Consider the following 15,273-nt stretch of genomic DNA (forward strand, 5'->3'; position numbering starts at 1 on the left):
TATGGTACCATCATCCCCTCCCAATCTAGAACCCTGCATATAATGCGTATGGTACCATCATCCCCTCCCAATCTAGAACCCTGCATATAATGCGTATGGTACCATCATCCCCTCCCAATCTAGAACCCTGCATATAATGCGTATGGTACCATCATCCCCTCCCAAGCTAGAACCCTGCATATAATGCGTATGGTACCATCATCCCCTCCCAAGCTAGAACCCTGCATATAATGCGTATGGTACCATCATCCCCTCCCAAGCTAGAACCCTGCATATAATGCGTATGGTACCATCATCCCCTCCCAAGCTAGAACCCTGCATATAATGCGTATGGTACCATCATCCCCTCCCAAGCTAGAACCCTGCATATAATGCGTATGGTACCATCATCCCCTCCCAAGCTAGAACCCTGCATATAATGCGTATGGTACCATCATCCCCTCCCAATCTAGAACCCTGCATATAATGCGTATGGTACCATCATCCCCTCCCAAGCTAGAACCCTGCATATAATGCGTATGGTACCATCATCCCCTCCCCAAGCTAGAACCCTGCATATAATGCGATGGTACCATCATCCCCTCCCTGCTAGAACCCTGCATATAATGCGTATGGTACCATCATCCCCTCCCAAGCTAGAACCCTGCATATAATGCGATGGCATCATCCCCTCCCCAATCTAGAACCCTGCATATAATGCGTATGGTACCATCATCTCCTCCCAATCTAGGAACCTACATACTTTGTGATGGTACCATCATCCCCTCCCAAGCTAGAACCCTGCATATAATGCGTATGGTACCATCATCCTCCCTCAAGCTAGAACCCTGCATAATGCATATGGTGCCCATATCATCCTCCTCAATCTAGAACCCTGCATATAATGCGTATGGTACCATCATCCCCTCCCACTCCCAGAACCCTGCATATAATGCGTATGGTACCATCATCCTCCCAATCTAGAACCATGCATATAATGCGTATGGTACCATCATCCCTCCCACCTAGAACCCTGCATATAATGCGTATGGTACCATCATCCTCCCAATTCTAGAACCTGCATATAATGCATATGGTACCATCACTCCTCCCAATCTAGAACCCTGCATATAATGCATATGGTACCATCATCCCCTATCTCCCCAAATCTAGAACCCTGCATATAATGCATATGGTACCATCATCCTCCTTATCCAGAACCCTGCATATAATGCATATGTACCATCATCCCTCCCCAATCTAGAACCTGCATATGACATCCAGTGGAACATCATCCTCCCAATAGTAGAACCCTGCATATAATGCGTATGGTACCATCATCCCCTCCCAAGCTAGAACCCTGCATATAATGCGTATGGTACCATCATCCCCTCCCAATCTAGAACCCTGCATATAATGCGTATGGTACCATCATCCTCCCAATCTAGAACCATGCATATAATGCGTATGGTACCATCATCCTCCCATCTAGAACCCTGCATATAATGCGTATGGTACCATCATGTTATTATAGAACCCTGCATACAAATGCGTATGGTACCATCATCCCCTCCCAATCTAGAACCCTGCATATAATGCAAATAGTGCACCATCATCTCCTTTAGAACCCTAGGCATATAATCCCAATCTAGAACCCTGCATATAATGCGCTATGGTACCATCATCCCCTCCCAATCTAGAACCCTGCATATAATGCGTATGGTACCATCATCCCCTCCCAATCTAGAACCCTGCATATAATGCGTATGGTACCATCATCCCCTCCCAAGCTAGAACCCTGCATATAATGCGTATGGTACCATCATCCCCTCCCAAGCTAGAACCCTGCATATAATGCGTATGGTACCATCATCCCCTCCCAATCTAGAACCCTGCATATAATGCGTATGGTACCATCATCCCCTCCCAAGCTAGAACCCTGCATATAATGCGTATGGTACCATCATCCCCTCCCAAGCTAGAACCCTGCATATAATGCGTATGGTACCATCATCCCCTCCCAGAACCCTGCATATAATGCGTATGGTACCATCAGCTAGAACCCTGCATATAATGCGTATGGTACCATCATCCCCTCCCAATCTAGAACCCTGCATATAATGCGTATGGTACCATCATCCCCTCCCAATCTAGAACCCTGCATATAATGCGTATGGTACCATCATCCCCTCCCAAGCTAGAACCCTGCATATAATGCGTATGGTACCATCATCCCCTCCCAATCTAGAACCCTGCATATAATGCGTATGGTACCATCATCCCCTCCCAATCTAGAACCCTGCATATAATGCGTATGGTACCATCATAGGAGAACCCCCTCCCAAGCTAGAACCCTGCATATAATGCGTATGGTACCATCATCCCCTCCCAAGCTAGAACCCTGCATATAATGCGTATGGTACCATCATCCCCTCCCAAGCTAGAACCCTGCATATAATGCGTATGGTACCATCATCCCTCCCAATCTAGAACCCTGCATATAATGCGTATGGTACCATCATCCCCTCCCAATCTAGAACCCTGCATATAATGCGTATGGTACCATCATCCCCTCCCAATCTAGAACCCTGCATATAATGCGTATGGTACCATCATCCCCTCCCAAGCTAGAACCCTGCATATAATGCGTATGGTACCATCATCCCCTCCCAATCTAGAACCCTGCATATAATGCGTATGGTACCATCATCCCCTCCCAATCTAGAACCCTGCATATAATGCGTATGGTACCATCATCCCCTCCCAATCTAGAACCCTGCATATAATGCGTATGGTACCATCATCCCCTCCCAAGCTAGAACCCTGCATATAATGCGTATGGTATGTGGTGTTATTATAGAGTATATACATTTCAACATGTCGTATTGCTTTTGTCCCTCTGTCTCTGGTTGCCTTTGTAGAGGTAGTGTTTTTAACCTGCTGATTATCATGAGGTTGGTGTTCACACGTCCCTGAATGGCTGTGGGGAAACTGATCTGTGCTGCGGCTGGGAAGCTTGACATAATGCATGTCTTTTCCCCCTTGACTGTTTTGAACAGTCATAACTGTTGTTTTAACATTGTCATGTTGACTTTTTGCTTGTGGTTATAAGTCTAGTTTATTTGTTGTAGGCTGTGTGGTGGTTAACCGTATTGTTGCTCTCCACGGTTGCAGACCACCTCAATCAAAGATTTTACGTGAGGACCAGAACCACAACATGTATGTGTCGGGATGCACAGAGGTCGAGGTGAAGTCCACAGTGGAAGCCTTCGAAGTGTTTTGGCGGGGTGAGTGCTATTTGAGTCATTTCTTTTAAAGAAAAACTTTTTTTCCCCCCCTCTGTATTAGTCTACAGTATTTACTTCTGTCCAGGCCAAAAGAAAAGGAGGATTGCCGATACTCAGCTGAACCGCGAGTCCAGTCGCTCTCACAGTGTGTTCATTGTCAAACTGGCACAAGCTCCGCTGGACGCAGATGGAGACCACATTCTGCAGGTGACTTGAACCTTGCATCTTTAGATCTTGCCGATACAGTTCTTCATATAGAAGTGAAGGCAAAATCCACTACCTTGACCCAGGAGGCAACAAGGATTTTGGGCACTGGCCAGCCAGGCTAGTACACCACATTTTTTTAGTAGCCTGGGTTTAATATCTGTGCCATGCGATATCTGAAAATACAAAATGTCTCTAGCCGGGAGGCTAGTTGGGAGAATGTTCTACCAGCCTGGTGTGACCAGTACTAGCCTGGGCTCAGTGGCTTTGGTGTACACTCCATCCCTGCCTTGACCTAACCTTAAGATAACAAACCAACACAAACATCCTATAATTACTATGTGAACTAGCACAATATATATCTGTTGCTCCGTCACTAGTAGAAGCTGTGTTAGCTTATGTATGTTTCACTAGAAGACCCAATGCAGAGCAGGCATGCTAACGGCTATCACTGGACCACATGGACTTCAACCAGTGCTAGCTCTGATAGCCTAGCCTCTGATAGCCTGGCTGTGTTACAGGACAAGAACCAGGTGACTGTTAGCCAGCTGTGTCTGGTGGACCTGGCAGGGAGTGAACGCACCAGCAGGACTAAAGCAGAGGGCAGCCGCCTCCGGGAAGCAGGTGAGCTGACAACGTAGGACCCATAGAAAATCCTTTACTTTTCTGTTTGTCTCACTGACCTAGCCTGGGGACCAGTCTGTTTTAACATTCTGTTTGTCTAACAGCATCACTGACCTAGCCTGGGGACCAGTCTGTTTAGCTAACATTCTGTTTGTCTAACAGCATCACTGACCTAGCCTGGGGACCAGTCTGTTTAGCTAACATTCTGTTTGTCTAACAGCATCACTGACCTAGCCTGGGGACCAGTCTGTTTAGCTAACATTCTGTTTGTCTAACAGCATCACTGACCTAGCCTGGGGACCAGTCTGTTTAGCTCACATTCTGTTTGTCTAACAGCATCACTGACCTAGCCTGGGGACCAGTCTGTTTAGCTAACATTCCACTCCTTGTGCTCTGTGTCATATGCCACATGTTTAGCATGACAGGAGTGGAATCATGGTTAAACAGACTGGTACCCAGACTAGTACTGACCTACTGACTTCACAACATGCACCCATCTTTACCTGGCATCTCCACTCTTTCCCCAGGCAACATCAACCAGTCCCTGATGACCTTACGTACCTGTATAGAAGTCCTCCGAGAGAACCAGATGTGTGGAACAAACCGGGTTGGTCATTTTCAATGAATCTCTTGTGTACTTGATAAAACTGTAGACCAGATGAGTAGAGCACTGATATTATGTCATAAAGTAACACAATGATACTGTGTGTGTTTGTTTCAGATGGTTCCTTACAGAGACTCTAAAGTCACTCATCTGTTCAAGAACTATTTTGACGGTGAAGGGAAAGTCCGCATGGTTGTGTGTCAACCCTAAAGCTGTCAACCCTAAAGCTGACGACTATGAAGAAACCATGGTAACTAATCTGAGTTAGATCCCAATAACAGCCCTAAGAAACCATGGTAACTGATCTGAGTTAGATCCCAATAACAGCCCCAAGAAACCATGGTAACTGATCTGAGTTAGATCCCAATAACAGCCCCAAGAAACCATGGTAACTGATCTGAGTTAGATCCCAATAACAGCCCCAAGAAACCATGGTAACTGATCTGAGTTAGATCCCAATAACAGCCCCAAGAAACCATGGTAACTGATCTGAGTTAGATCCCAATAACAGCCCCAAGAAACCATGGTAACTGATCTGAGTTAGATCCCAATAACAGCCCCAAGAAACCATGGTAACTGATCTGAGTTAGATCCCAATAACAGCCCCAAGAAACCATGGTAACTGATCTGAGTTAGATCCCAATAACAGCCCTAAGAAACCATGGTAACTGATCTGAAATTAGATCCCAATAACAGCCCTAAGAAACCATGGTAACTGACCTGAGTTAGATCCCAATAACAGCCCTAAGAAACCATAGTAACTGATCTGAATTAGATCCCAATAACAGCCCTAAGAAACCATGGTAACTGATCTGAGTTAGATCCCAATAACAGCCCTAAGAAACCATGGTAACTGACCTGAGTTAGATCCCAATAACAGCCCTAAGAAACCATGGTAACTGACCTGAGTTAGATCCCAATAACAGCCCTAAGAAACCATGGTAACTGACCTGAGTTAGATCCCAATAACAGCCCTAAGAAACCATGGTAACTGATCTGAGTTAGATCCCAATAACAGCCCTAAGAAATGAAAATATCAACCAGATGTAACCGTGTGTGTGTGTTCCTTCAGTTGGTCATGCGCTTTGCGGAGTTGACCCAGGAGGTTGAGGTGGCGCGGCCGGTGGACAGGCCCATTTGCAGCCTGGCGGCGGGGCGGAGACACCGTAACCAGGCCTTCAGAGACGAGTTGTCACGACGCCAGGAGGAGCGCCTGGGGGATCCAACAACACTGGTATGTACACACACATAATCACACAGAGAGAGAGGTATATCTAGCTAGCTAGCTACAAAGCAGGAGTGCTTTCACATCTCATTTTAAAGCATCTGATTGTACATGGGTCATGCTAGAACCGTCCAATGTGACCACCTCAGCCAGCACTAATGTTAAGTCAAGTTAATCTGTTCTTCACTGATCTTCCAGAGGATGGCTCGGTGCTGAACCAGCTCCTGGACAGCCTGCCGGCCCTGCCTGCCTGTGAGTTGGTGGACCCCACCGATGAGCAGATCCTGCCCCGCCTCATAGAGGTGCTGGAGAGGAGGCACCGCATCCGCCTGATGATCACTGAGCAGTACACCAAAACTGGTACGGACCAGGCCACTATAGACCTAATTAAGGGTATTTTGTCAGTACAGGACCTCTATTTATTTTAAATGTATGTACTGTAGTTGTCTGTTAATGTTCTGTATTATGTCATGTTCTGTGTTGACTCCAGGAAGAGTAGCTGCTGCTTCAGCGACGTCTGAAGGGGATCCTAATAAAATACTACGGCTTTAGAGCTGCACATTTAGTCTCCTGTTGTTTGAAATGTCATCGACGTCCTCTATTTAAATTCCTCATTGTGTTTTGATGTTTATCTGTCTTTTCTTGGGGCATGTTTTGCTATACGTAAATGTTTAGTTAGTGTAAACATATTGTCTACCTTTAGTGGACAAGATTAAAGTTACATTTTTACCAATGGATTCATTTCCATTCCTTTTCCCCCTTTACCAACAGCCAACACTCTGAAATCGATGCTCCAGGAGTTTGATGGCCACCTGATGGCCAAGGAGAACTTTATCCATGAACAGCAGGGGAAACTAGGGGAGAAGGACAAGATCATGTTCAACCAGAAGAATGAGATGGATCGGCTGGAGAAGAAATCCAAAATGCTGGAATACAAGGTGAAGTCTCAGTCCTCCATCTCTCTTCTCTCCTCCCCTCTCCTCCCCCCTGCCTCGTTCTCTCTCTCCCCCTGCCTCTCCTCAGCTACATTTTTATATCACTGAAACCCATACATTCGTACATCCTAATTGAACTAATTTGAAAATGATCCTGAACTTTTTACATACCTTTTATTGCCTTATGCCCACCCCTCTCAGATTGACATTCTTCAGAAGACCACCAATATCTATGAGGGGGACAAGCGGTCGCTGCAGCAGGAGCTGGAGAGCCGTGAGCAGAGGCTGCAGCGGGAGCTGTCGGAGAGGAAGCGCATGGAGGCACGCATGCAGGGCATGGTGTCTGACACCAAACACCAGTGGGAGAAGGAGTGTGTAAGTGGAGTGTTACCCTCAGCCCTCCTTCCACTCACTCAGCCCTCCCTCCACTCTTTCAATAGATCTGGTCCCTCAGCTGCTAACTAAGCCCAGACTGTGAGGGGGTCCCTCAGCTGCTAACTAACCACAGACTGTAGGGGTCCCTCAGCTGCTAACTAACCACAGACTGTGAGGGGGTCCCTCAGCTGCTAACTAACCACAGACTGTGAGGGGGTCCCTCAGCTGCTAACTAACCACAGACTGTGAGGGGGTCCCTCAGCTGCTAACTAACTACAGACTGTAGGGGGTCCCTCAGCTGCTAACTAACTACAGACTGTAGGGGGTCCCTCAGCTGCTAACTAACTACAGACTGTAGGGGGTCCCTCAGCTGCTAACTAACTACAGACTGTAGGGGGTCCCTCAGCTGCTAACTAACTACAGACTGTAGGGGGTCCCTCAGCTGCTAACTAACTACAGACTGTAGGGGGTCCCTCAGCTGCTAACTAACTACAGACTGTAGCTAACTAACTACAGGGGTCCTCAGCTGCTAACTAACTACAGACTGTAGGGGGTCCCTCAGCTGCTAACTAACTACAGACTGTGAGGGGGTCCCTCAGCTGCTAACTAAGCCCAGACTGAGGGGGTCCCTCAGCTGCTAACTAACCCCAGACTGTAGGGGGTCACTCAGCTGCTAACTAACCAGACTGTAAGGGGGTCCCTCAGCTGCTAACTAACCCCAGACTGTGGGTCATAAACATAGTTGACGGTAGGTGTGATGGTTAGTGTAGTTCTACTTGCGTTTAGTTTAAGTTGTGTACTAGTTAACATTGGTCTTCCTCTTGCGACCTCAGGAACGTCGTGTGAACGCCAAGCAGCTGGAGATGCAGAACAAGCTGTGGGTGAAGGATGAGAAGCTGAAGCAGCTGAAGGCCATCGTATCAGAGAGCAACAACAGCACCACCTCAGAGCAGCAGCGTCCCCCACCACCCCCAGACAAGCCCCAGAGGAACTCCCGGGAGAAGGACCAGCCTCGCGCCCTGAGAAGAGATCTCGCTCGCCACTGCCCGTGAGTTGTTACACCCTGTCACTGCCTCTCTGTCTCCCCCTCGCACTGTCATTCTCTCTCCATCTATTAATGATTGATTTGACGTTATTGTAATGGATATTGACTGTGGAACTATTCTAATGTTGATGGACTGTTGTGTTGCATGGTGGGTTGAAGATGTATGAGTCTGTCTACTAAGCAGATGCTGTGTCATAAGACCACATGTACTATTACTCTGCTGTCTCACTGTTACCGGCCACCTGCATGTGTTGTCCTCTGTTTCCCACTGCTGACATTTCTGACATTACAGTGTTCAGATAGAAACTTGTTTACTGTAGAACAGATGTGATTTGTCTGTCATGTAGAATAGGGCATCGTGTTGGTTCTATTTGTTACAATGTTATCTACACTGTTGGAGATGCTACAGCCTTCATATAATACTCCCAGACTCCCTCCTGCTACGACCCCCAGGTCTGCACAGCTCAGTGCCACCCCCTCCCACCCTCCTCCTCTGCTGGTAGTCTCTCAGTAGCCTCCGTCATCTCTGAGTGGGAGCAGAGGTTCCCCATAGGTAGGGACCCCCCCGGGACACCCGGCTCGTACGGAACAACGACCCCATACGGAAGCAGCAGTGTGGGCCGCAGGAGAGGCCAGCAATGGGCCCCTGAGACAGAGGCTCCGGGCCCCAGCCACACACATGGGCTAGACCTAGAGTCAAGCTCAAGGGTTAGTGTGTGTTAGAATTTCACTCTAAGGGACTGGTTTCCCAGACAAAGATTAAGCAATAGTCCTGCTTTTGGCTTAATCTGTGTCTTGGAAATTAGGAGGTGAACTTTAAGTAGCTGGATCTGCTGTGCTTGTAAACCCAGATAGAACTACACCCGGATAGAACTGTAGCTGCTTGGTTTGTATACTTACCTACTGTACATGTGCTCGCTATTAGGACCAGGCTGATACCAGTATCGATACTCGTTAGTGTCATGGCAAGAAAACAACACAATATTACCATATAGCAGGTTTTTAAAGGCCCGCAGAGTTTGGTCTGTTTCGTGTCTTCATTTTTGCCATGGAAACAAAAAATTGTGACGCTGGTATCATCACAGTAGTTAGATCTGCTATGCTTGTAGTCCTGTAGGCTTTAATCTGTGTGTTTGTATGTGTGTAGATGTACCGTAGTTAGTTCTGCTATGCTTGTAGTCCTGTAGGCTTTAATATGTGTGTTTGTATGTGTGTAGATGTACTGTAGCTAGTTCTGCAATGCTTGTAGATCCTTAAACAATCACCCTGCAGAATTGCATCAATAGCTGCTTGATGTGTGTTTGGTTGTCTGTAATGGCCACCACAGGACTGATAACCAGGGTGTCCTCTCATCACATTTATCATCACCCTTATCCTCCCATGTTATGTTACCATGTCCCCTAGTGCAGGCTGTATTATCTACAGTAGGTAACATTTTTCAGCACTTTCACATATACAATATTCACACACCTCCTCAGACTATTTGTGTACCCCAGGAAGAGTAGCTGCTTAAGCTAACGGGGATCCTAATCAACTACCAAGTACTAATAATACTCTTATGAAACAATCCATTCATAATGCTGTAGATTGCTGCTGTAAAACTCCTATCTAACCTGGTTTCAATCATAATGTTGGCAGCTAATGTGTATATACAGTGGCAAGAGAAAGTATGTGAAATACCTGGATTTCTGCGTAAATTGATCATATATACAACAGTCTGCTTAAACTAACACAAACAATTATACTTTTCATTGAACACACTGTAAACATTCACAGTGCAGGGTGGGAAAAGTATGTGATCCCTTGGATTTAATAACAGGTTGACCCTCCTTTTGGAAGCAATAACCTCAACCAAATGTTTTCTGTAGTTGCAGATCAGACCTGCACAACGGTCAGGAGGAGTTTTGGAACATTCCTCTTTACAAAACTGTTTCAGTTCAGAAATATTCTTGTGATTTCTGGTGTGAACTGCTCTCTTGAGGTCATGCCACAGCATCTCAGTCAGGTTGAGGTCAGGACTGACTGGGCCACTCCAGAAGGTGCATTTTCTTCTGTTGAAGTCATTCTGTTGTTGATTTACTTCTGTGTTTTGGGTCGTTGTCCTGTTGCATCACCCAACTTTTGTTGAGCTTCAATTGGCGGACAGACAGACAGCCTTACATTCTCCTGCAACAAGTCTTAATAACTTGAGTTAATTGTTCTGTCTGATAGCAAGCTGTCCAGGCCCTGAGGCAGCAAAGCAGCCCCAAACCATGAGGCTCCCTCCACCATACTTTACAGTTGGGATGAGGTTTTCATGTTGCTGTGCAGATTTCTTTCTCCACACAGTGTTGTGTGTTCCTTCCAAACAACTTTAGTTTCATCTGTCCACAGAATATTTTGCCAGTAGCTCTGTGGAACATCCAGGTACTCTCTTGGACTCGTCAGATGTTAGCATGTTCCAGAGATCTCTGGAAGTCTTTAGCTGACACACTAGGATTCTTCTTAACCCCATTGAGTATTCTGCACTGTGCTCTTGTAGTCATCTTTGCAGGACTGCCACTCCTAGGGAGAGGAGCAAAAGTGCTGAACTTTCTCCATTTATAGACATTTTGTCTTACTGTGGACTGATGAACATCAAGGCTTTTAGAGATACTTTTGTAACCCTTTCCAGCTTTATGCAGGTCAACAATTCTTAATCTCAGGTCTTCTGAGATCTTTTGTTCGAGACATGGTTCACATCAGGCAATGCTTCTGAATAGCAAACTACATTTCTTTGTAAAACTTTTTTGTAGGGCAAGGCAGCTCTAACCAACGTCTCATTGATTGGACTCCAGGTTAGCTGACTCCAATTTAGCTTTTGGAGAAGTCATTAGCCTTGGGGTTCACATACTTTTTCCAACCTACACTGAATGTTTAAATGATATATTCAATATAGACAAAAGAAACCATAGTTATTACTGTTTAAATGTGTATATTGTTGTGATATAGACAAAAGAAACCATAGTTATTAGTTTAAGTACAGTGTCTATTGTTGTGACTTAGATGAAGATCAGGTCCAATTTGAAAACCAATTAATGCAGAAATCCAGGTGATTCCAAAGGGTTCACCTACTTGCCACTGTATATTGACTTACAGTATACTTGTCATTGGTCTTCTATTAGCCAAGCTTACAGGAAGGGTTTTTAGAAAAACATCTGTTTTATGTGAACCTCTACAGCATAGAGGATTGTCCAATTATACCTGTTAACCAAACCACCTCAAACTATACTGTGTATAAACCATGGGCTTTATGTTCTGCCAGCCCACTCTACCCACACTAACGCCTGTGTTCTGCCAGCCCACTTTACCCACACTAACGCCTGTGTTCTGCCAGCCCACTTTACCCACACTAACGCCTGTGTTCTGCCAGCCCACTTTACCCACACTAACGCCTGTGTTCTGCCAGCCCACTTTACCCACACTAACGCCTGTGTTCTGCCAGCCCACTCTACCCACACTAACGCCTGTGTTCTGCCAGCCCACTCTACCCACACCCACTCTACCCACACTAACGCCTGTGTTCTGCCAGCCCACTCTACCCACACTAACGCCTGTGTTCTGCCAGCCCACTCTACCCACACTAACGCCTGTGTTCTGCCAGCCCACTCTACCCACACTAACGCCTGTGTTCTGCCAGCCCACTCTACCCACACTAACGCCTGTGTTCTGCCAGCCCACTCTACCCACACTAACGCCTGTGTTCTGCCAGCCCACTCTACCCACACTAACGCCTGCCGCCGGTCCGCCATAGACGCTGCTACTACTAACCCGATGGCCCTTAACACCACAACTGTCAATAATTCCCTGATTTTTGTCTTTTCCTCCCTGTTTTAAATGGGACCCACCAGACCACTGGGACACCGATTCGCCCGCACCACAGACGCTCCCACTCAGCGGGTGGGCAGCGATGGGTAGATCACAAACCACTCTCTAATTTGGATTTAGACACGGTCATGCAGCCAATCATACCCAATGCAATCAAAGTGTCAGCGGCCAGCGAGAAAGCTCTGTCTAAATGCCACAAGTATGTTCTCACGCATCAGGAGCTTGCCTCCGATGGGGAGATTCAGACCAAACTGATCAAGGTAAAAAAAGAAGAAAAAAAATATTTCCTCAATTGGTGTCTCTTTTTTGTTTCTGTCTCATATTTGAGACTTTTTCACCTTCGATACCCCATAATAAATTATTTTCTTTTTTCTTTTTTGCGGATACATTTACATAAGTATTCAGACCCTTTACTCAGTACTTTGCACCTTTTGGAAGCGATTACACCCTCGTCTTCTTGGGTATGACGCTACAAACATCCCCACAACATGATGCTGCCACCACCATGCTTCACCATAGGGAGGGTGCCAGCTTTCCTCCATATCTGACTCTTGGCATTCAGGCCAAAGAGTTCAATCTTGGTTTCATAAGAGCAGAGAATCTTGTTTCTCATGGTCAGAGTCCTTTAGGTGCCTTTTGGCAAACTGCAAGCAGACTGTCTTATGCCTTCTACTGAGGAGTGGCTTCCGTCTGGTCACTCTACCATAAAGGTCTGATTGGTGGAGTGCTGCAGAGATGGTTGTCCTTCTGGAAGGTTCTCCCATCTCCTCAGAGGAACTCTGGAGCTCTTTCAGAGTGACCATCAGGTTCTTGGTCATCTCCTTGACAAAGGCTCTTCTCCCCCGATTGCTCAGTTTGGAGTCTTAGTGTGCGCCTTTCCAAATCATGTCCAATCAATTGAATTTACCACAGGTGGACTCCAAGTTGTAGAAACATCTCAAGGATGATCAATGGAAACAAGATGCACCTGAGCTCAATTTCAGTATTGTAGCAAAGGGTCTGAATACTTTATTTAAAATTTAATAAACTGTTTGTCAACTTTGTCATTATGGGGTATTGTGTATAGATTTAGTTTTTTATTTCTTAATCTTTTTTTAGAATAAGGCTGTAATGTAACAAAATGTGGATAAAGTGGTGAGGTCTGAATACTTACTGAATGCACTGTCCCTGATTTACCTGTAGAGGGAAATGCATTTGTATCCCTCACTTTGAGTCTTTCTGCGTGGTACATCTCTTAATCTGATAGTTGTATACCTCTTCAGGGAGACGTGTTCAGAACGAGAGGTGGAGGACAAGCCGTGCAGTTCACAGACATCGAAACGCTTCGACAGGAATGCCCAACTGTTTCAAGGTAAGCCCATTGGCCAACCCATCAGTTATTATGCAGACACTTTGACAGATTGTGTGTAGCGTTGCAAAATTCTGGTAACTTTCCCAACATTTCTAGGTTTCCAGAAAGCCTGTTTGCATGATTCTTTATTTTTTTGCTTATTTCCAGGAATATTCCAAGTGGTATTTCTGGAAAACTTTTGCAACCCTATCAGAAATCATCTTCTGTTGAGATGAGGACAGATTACCTCACGGTCTCCTCTTCTTGAAATAATAGTTGTCTGTGTTTTTAGTGTAGGTCATTCAGAGTCCTGATGTGAATATTTTCTGTTCCATGAAGTCGTAAGAGGAGGTCATCGGGAGACGGGCCAGGACAACATGATGGAAACAAGATGGACTGGAACGACAGAGAGAACAGGGTAAGCTGTCCCCACTACTGTCCATCACTCATTCACCACGGCTGGAGTAAAACAGCTATTCGATTTTGTCATGATACCTGCTCATAAAGGTATAAAATGGTTTCTCCCAACAGGCACCAGTGGCAAGCACAAGCTCAGCTCTTGGTCTCCAGAATGGCTATCAGAAGTGAGAATTTATATCACATTCCAGTAGGGATTTTGACTGACAACATTGCATGTTTTCATAGTATTGACTAATCAACTGCTGATGACAAATTACACTTCTTTTCTCCATCCCTTTCAGACGCAGGAAGTAGGAACTGGACAGATCATCTTTTTCTATGCTGGAAGTGTCTTGTCCATTGGACTAGTGAACTTACCATCACTTTAAACTATGCATCTTGTTTTTTTAAAGTCAAGCTTTTTATAGAACTGTTTTTCTAGACAAGTGATGATCAAGACCTGAGTTGTATTTAATCATGACTGTAGCTTAAAAGGGACATTTTCGATTAGATTTGTATTAGATGATTTAGAGAACTTATCTTATCTCTTATCACATTGAATAGAGTGTCATTGTATAGCTTACCACCTTCACCTATGAAACTTTCCTTCACTGGTTTTTCACACCCAAAGACTTTAGATGACAAAATGTAACTTTTTTTCCTTCTCAGTTTCAAGGCACTGGTTGTAATAGACCTATATTCACACATAATCTGCAGAAAATCAATGGTAGAAGGCTGCTAGTGCAATGACCCCAATTATATACTTTGCTAAAGCCTGCCGGTCAGTCTCTGTCTGACTGCAAATACATGTATTTTTGAAGGAATGTACTATTTAAAAACTGGAAAAAAATAAATCAAGAAATGAGAATGATCTTTAACCACCTTGTTTATATTACTGTCTAACCATATGAATGGCAGGTCTTGCTTTGGAGGTAGATGTAGCGCTGCAGGCCCCAAACATAATCAATCGAAACCAGTTGGCATCCAAAAGGATTTGGTGTGACGACATGAGTACCAATCTATCAAATGCATTTTATTAAGGTCTTTTTTTTAAAGTCAGCAATTACGTTAGGGGAAACAGTGTTACACTCTACCTAATGTCCTAACCCAACCTTCCCCATCTTAACAGAGCCACTGCCAGACTCCTGTCTGAATAACTGCTGACCTTGTAGTTCACATCCACTTATATTTGCCCCAGCCAGGCAGCCACAGGCACTAGCCTTTTTTAAATGGAATGGTTTGCTTTAAGACTTTGCTAAGCACGCAGTATGCTGTGCTAACAAACGGACATTTTTACGTGGCTGGCACTGTTTGCTTGACATTCTTCGGTCTGTTGACAGTTGATGAGAAATGCCAAACAGAAGCGCTCACTAGCAAGTCTGTATAGTTTGTGGGGCCCCTGCTAAAGTCCTGTGTACTG

General features: G+C 45.4%; 1 pseudogene; it reads left to right on the top strand.

Annotated features, from left to right (window-relative positions):
* Positions 1–3,153: 3,153 nt before the first annotated feature.
* On the top strand, positions 3,154–14,731 carry LOC124028751 (annotated as a pseudogene).
* Positions 14,732–15,273: the final 542 nt, after the last annotated feature.

Source organism: Oncorhynchus gorbuscha, unplaced genomic scaffold (genome assembly GCF_021184085.1).
Source record: "Oncorhynchus gorbuscha isolate QuinsamMale2020 ecotype Even-year unplaced genomic scaffold, OgorEven_v1.0 Un_scaffold_4797, whole genome shotgun sequence".
Lineage (NCBI taxonomy): Eukaryota > Metazoa > Chordata > Actinopteri > Salmoniformes > Salmonidae > Oncorhynchus > Oncorhynchus gorbuscha.